Raw genomic sequence first — 6,000 nt, 5'->3', positions numbered from 1 at the left:
TAATTGTCTATGTGGATGACAAACCTTTGGAAGCGATATGGAAAAAATTGGACGTCAATTTGAAAATTCTATGTAGATAGTATTCTATATGTCCATGCTTGGATAATTACACTTCTTCATAGGACTGCAAATTTCTCAATAAAAAAATGGGGTATTTATCTCCCAATCCAAGTACCTATGAGAAACCCAAAAGAAGTTTCAACTGGAAGTTTTCAAGCCAATTAACATTCCTGTGGTTACAGACTACAAATTATGCAAAGAAGATGAGACGTCGCTGGTAAATCAGATTGAGTACAAATTAATGATAGGACGCTTGGTGTATCTTACAAATTTGATACGATAAATCATGCAATCAGTGGGTGTAGTGGTTAGATTTCAAGATTTTCCTCATTAAATTCATGTCATCATTATCAAGAGGATTTTCAAATATATTCAAGGAACAACTAATTATGGATTGTGGTGTGATAAAAGAAGAGAGTTTAAGTTGAAGGCCTATATTAATTTTGATTGGGCAGGCATTACTGATGATAGGAAGAGCACCTTGGGTGCATCATTCTTTTGGGAAACTTCTTAGTGTATTGGGTCAGCAAGAAAGAAACCTCCATTTCTTTATCAAATGTTGAAGAAGACTATATTGCAACGGCCACATGTTGCTCACAAATTATATGGATGAAGTGGACCTTGAAGGACATTAAGGTAGAGTTGACTGGTCCTATTCCAATCATGTGTGATAATATTAGTGCGATCAGTATCTCTAATAATATTTTCATGCACTCAAAGACCAAGCACATACCTATCAAGTTCCATTTCTTAAGAGAGAAGGTTTCACCCAATGTTGTTTGACTTGAATATGTGGCCACTAAAGACCAACTTGCAAATATCATTAATAAGCCACTGGAAATAGAAACCTTTGAATGTATCAAGAAATAAATAGGAGTTGTGACTCCTCCCAAATGACTCAACTATAGTGTGCGCTGTGTTGAATAAAGTGTGATTAGGTTCGGTCTTCATAATGACATGATCTTTGTAAATGATGAAATAAAATAAATACAATTATTTGTGTATGCCTTGTTGCATGGGTTTCATGAGCAAGTTTTTTATTTGTTAGTGGCTCCCATTGAGATCCTTAGGGTTTATTTTAAGTCATAGAGTCAATTTCATTCTCTTCTTGAGCCTATGTGTAATGTATACAAGTCTATATAAAAGTCTAGAATCCCTCCAAAGACAAGCACAATCCCTCTTGATGAAGTTGAACTCCAAAAAATGTAAAAAGAATTCATGTCAACTCACATAAGGAGAAACAATAGTCCATACTCTCATGTCAGCTTATATGCATGACTAACGACTATAAATAAGATTGTAAGATCTGAATTATAAGAGCATACAATTGAGACAAATCTGCAACTTCAGATGAGGTTCAGGATCTCGAATGCCTCTGAAATCTCAGGGAAGATTACAGTGAGTACAGTTTAGAGAACTTGGATACTTCTGATGTTTCGGAGGGAAGTTACAAGATGGATTTCAAAATTCTATCCACTATATTTTCAGCCTCCTCGCTATCTTTATATATTTTCGGCCTCCTCCTAGTCTCAGTGATCATAGTAATTAGTGAAGGAGAATTACAATCTCGGCATACTTGTGAAGAGGAGGGTCTCGAAGCAACACACTTTTTCTTGGCCTACTCTCTAGATATAGTCATAGTCTCAGCATAACTATGATGAGAAGGATTCCAGTTTTCACACAAAAATAAACTTTGTCTCATGAATACAGTCATGACCTTGGCATAGTGATCTTAATCATAATGAAGATGTAGTTTCAAGGTCATTATCCTAATGAAGCTCTCGGTGGTGTAGAAATTATGCAGCAATGATCTCAGTGAAGCAAAATGTGACTATGGTGAAACATTCATGATCTCTATGAATCTAAGTGCAACTCTCATTCATGTATATGGAGATCTCGTTGTTATGGTGAACACCTCAGTGAAGGTGCAACAATCATGTTTTAGCAGTAATGAAGATCTCGGTGGAGCAGTAGTGATGGCCTCAATGTAGTAGAAGTGATGATGATCTTAGAAATGATGAAGAAGAGGAATGGTGTCTTAGTCTTGGAGTGGATAAATAGGTCAAGGATCATGGTCTCGATATTCGTCAATTAGAATCTCTAAAAGAAAAATTTTGTATGGGTTTTCCTTTCAAAGAGTGAAAGGCTTTGGCCATAGCAGAAAGCCTCCATCTTGTGTTCTTGTCTCTTTTGTTTTGGTAACTATTTGATGAATTGAGAAGACACACTCTAATAATAACAAGCGGAGATTGTGCTAATAAGAAATGTTAAAAACACCTCACAAATAGTTATCATGACTAGAATAATCTTATTAACCTACATTGCCCTAGATTCTTTAACATGGTATCAAAGATAAGGTATTCAATTCAAAGGAAGGACAACAAAGAAACATTCAAGGATCAAGCTTTAAGAAGGATATCAAAGAAAAGGGATCAAGATATACATTTAAGGATAAAGCCCTAGATCAAAGAATAAATCTCTAATAGCAAGATCTTTTGTCTCCACAGTCATCTTCAAAAGGCCACCAAGACTCTCATAAAGATGTCTACAATGCAATATAGCTCAAAGGACCTCAAAACAAAGATCACATCATCATGGAAAAGGATGAAACCCTATAAGTAGTCCTAATATACACTGCAAAAGAAGGAAAAGCATATTGAAGGAAAGAAGACATTGTCATCTTCAAGGTTATAAAAAAAAGCAAGGAGCATCTCCTTGCCGTAGAAGAAGATCATCCAAAGAAGCATCAAATCATCCTCATTAAAGGGAGCAACCTTTTCCTATTGAACAAAGGATTTTTCATAGGAAAGAAGATCATCCAAGAGGAAGATATAATACATATTCTTCAATCACAATCAAAGTAATCAAGTAGAATATTTCATCTTGACTTTTCAAGTAAGTACTTTTCATTCTTTTTACAATTTGGTAAAATGACTTCGTCGTTGCAAGGAGATCTATAAGTTGGATGGGTCATAAAAGGTCCTTGCATGGAATAAGGACAATTGTCATAATCCTCATAGAGAAGAGAAGTAAGTGAACATATCAAGGTCTCCTTTGAATTTATGGGAAGGAACTGTTAAGGTCCTCTCCTCCCTATGTAGCAAGAAAAGAGACATAAAAGAGATATATGAAATGCAAGAAGATATACTCTCTAAAATACAGTGAAGAAGGTTATATCAATTAGACTTGATTTAAGGTATCAAAGAATGAACGAATATCTTCATGAGATCTCAATTGGGAGATCTGGGAGAGATGATAAGAATATAATCATCATTAACTAATAAGCAAGGTAACAAATTTCCATGAAAAACGGAAGTTACCTCATTCGACAACTTGTGGTATCTATGATAGATAGAAAAAGAACAAGTTGTAGGAAAAAGTATTGAAGGTTAAAGAACTCAAACATTTGCAGAAAAGAAAGGGAAGTGTGTTCCTCAAACAAGACAAAACAGTTCTATTGAAATATTATGAAAAGAAATCTCATATCACCGAAAGATGGAGGAAGTTGAAGAAAAGAGCCAAGGAAACAAGGAGTAACAGATCTCTGCTATGATCAAGATGGTATCCCTCACAAAAAAGTCCTATCATAATCTCCTGATTCTTTTAGATATGACCATTATAATAAGATGCATCATGGCATCATGAAAGCATGAAAAACAAGAACTCGTGGCATCACCATGGGAATCATGAAGGAAAAAATCCATGGTAGTCAAACATGAAGGCGATAGCTCTTGCGAACCTCATTGGACATTACAGGAAAGGAAGAAGTCATCCAAGACAAGGATCATCATACATCAAGTCAGAAAGGAAACATTTTCCAGATGGGGATATACAAGATCATCAAGATTCTCTGAAGGAATCCTCATCAAAGGATTCACTAATCTAGAGAGGAAGCAAGTGTTTCATCAGGAAATCCAACTTATGGAATTCATGAGATGATGATATGATGACATGAGAAATGAAGCAGATCAAGGGATTGAAGATCTCTTTAATCAAGGAAGTTGTTGGAAGAATCCTAGATGACCTAAAGGTAAAACGAGGTATGTATGCTTGTATTTAATATTATAAAGTCATGTCATATGGTTGCAGGTAACATGGATCACTACTTATATCTTGAGAATCATGATCAAGGGAAAAGGATCTCCTGCTCTAAAAGGATGCAGGAAGGCATAAGTCACACTAGATGAAATCAACATAATATATCCTCATATGAAGTATGAGGTGGTTGACTACAATTAAGAAAATCTGATTGGAAGCTCCTGGGAATAGAAAGTGTGAGGAAGGAAGAGATCGTGAGATATGCAACCATTATGAAGGAAATCAACATCCAAAAGACCAATAAGATTTGATTAGGAAATCTCTGGGAAAGATATGAAGACTCTGATGGAAGTCTTAAAAAGATGAAGACCCTTGACAATGGATATATTTTGGGGATGTGTCAACATGTATGAAGTATGTTGATATCTACAGGAATATGTGATAATGAAGAACCATTTCGTAAGGTACTATTTGATTTAACATTATTTTTTGATTTCTTGAATAATATCTAGATGAGTTCATGGGGGGCTGCTGGAACAAGAGCTATAAGTACAAGTACAACTAGCATTAATTTGGTGGATGGAAATCCCTGAAAGAAACATGATGAGGAAGAAGTAGCCATATGAAGAAGGTTCCAGATATGTATAAGGAAGGCCAATTTCCATGAAGAAAGGAGTTACATGATGAACGAAGAAGGAAAGTGATGGATGGCTAATTCCCTACAAGTAAGAATCTCGACTGAATTTCATGACATTGAGAAAATAAAATGATCCAGTAGTTGAAGGACCACGAAGAAGAATTTATTGATGAAAAGGAAAGTTCCTAGGTAAGAGGGAGCTCTGACAAGTCCCTAATTGAGAGGGAGCTTGGACAAGTTCCTAGTCAGAGGGAACTTGGGTACATTCCTTTACATGAATGGCCATATCTTCCCTAGTTGAGAGGGAGAGATAGACACAACATTCTTGCCTTCATTTGGGAAGAAATAACGAGGGATTGGGTAATCATCTAGCATCCAATGCTCTTTGAGGATGTGAATCCAGGATAAGAGTAGGCAAGAGGACCGATATTCTTTGAGGGCTGGGAACCTGTTGTGCTTATCAACAACTCCCCCATTTACTAGTATTAGTAATAACATTAATAAATGGGGACCCTTCCAAAAAAATAAATCCTAGCATCTAGTCATGCCTTGTTATTTTTAGAATAAATTAAGATGTCAAAACGGAACTTGCAAAATCATGGAAAATTTACCGTTTCATTCTTTAGCATATGGAGCTTCACAAACGATGAGTTTCATAAACAAGCGCCACATGGTAAAATAACCTAAAAGTAAATTTATACCCGGAAAGTCGTAAATATTAAAATAATCCTTGAAACGACCCTCTTTTAAAGGATAGGTTCTCTCATCGCAAATCGATTACGACGGACCTTCCTTATGAAAGTTACCCCATGAAATTGTGATCCATGAAATGTAAAATCATAAAACTCCTATAATCATCTCGCATCGCAGTTTCAACCATGCAACGCTACTCAATAAAGCATAAGAAAATATTGTGAAATGCAATAGCATCTTGCATATTGCATCAACTCACATGGTGGTAAGTCTTAAATGTAAATGGGTTTTTTTGAAATAGCGATCTGTGATATTGCGTAGCAAATCGCAAAATCACTTTTATCGCAACTCAAAGGGCTCACGGTTCTAGGAGAGTGCTTCCTGACTTTCAATGTGAAGTGATGGACATTAAGTTAAGGATAATGGTTCATTAATGGAAATTTATGAAAAGAATGATTGCGATTAGGTGTGAAAGGCCATCTAACGCAAGTTGATATCTTCTAACATGATTTAGAATTAAGACCCTCCGTCACCTTTATTTCTTCCTTTTATTGATTTATTTCTGCATTCAC

Source organism: Pinus tabuliformis, chromosome 8 (genome assembly GCF_031772625.1).
Source record: "Pinus tabuliformis cultivar Carrire ecotype Pingquan chromosome 8, CPIR1, whole genome shotgun sequence".
In the NCBI taxonomy this organism is placed as follows: Eukaryota; Viridiplantae; Streptophyta; class Pinopsida; order Pinales; family Pinaceae; genus Pinus; species Pinus tabuliformis.
The sequence above is the reverse complement of the archived record's forward strand: the minus strand, read 5'-3'. Positions refer to the sequence as shown.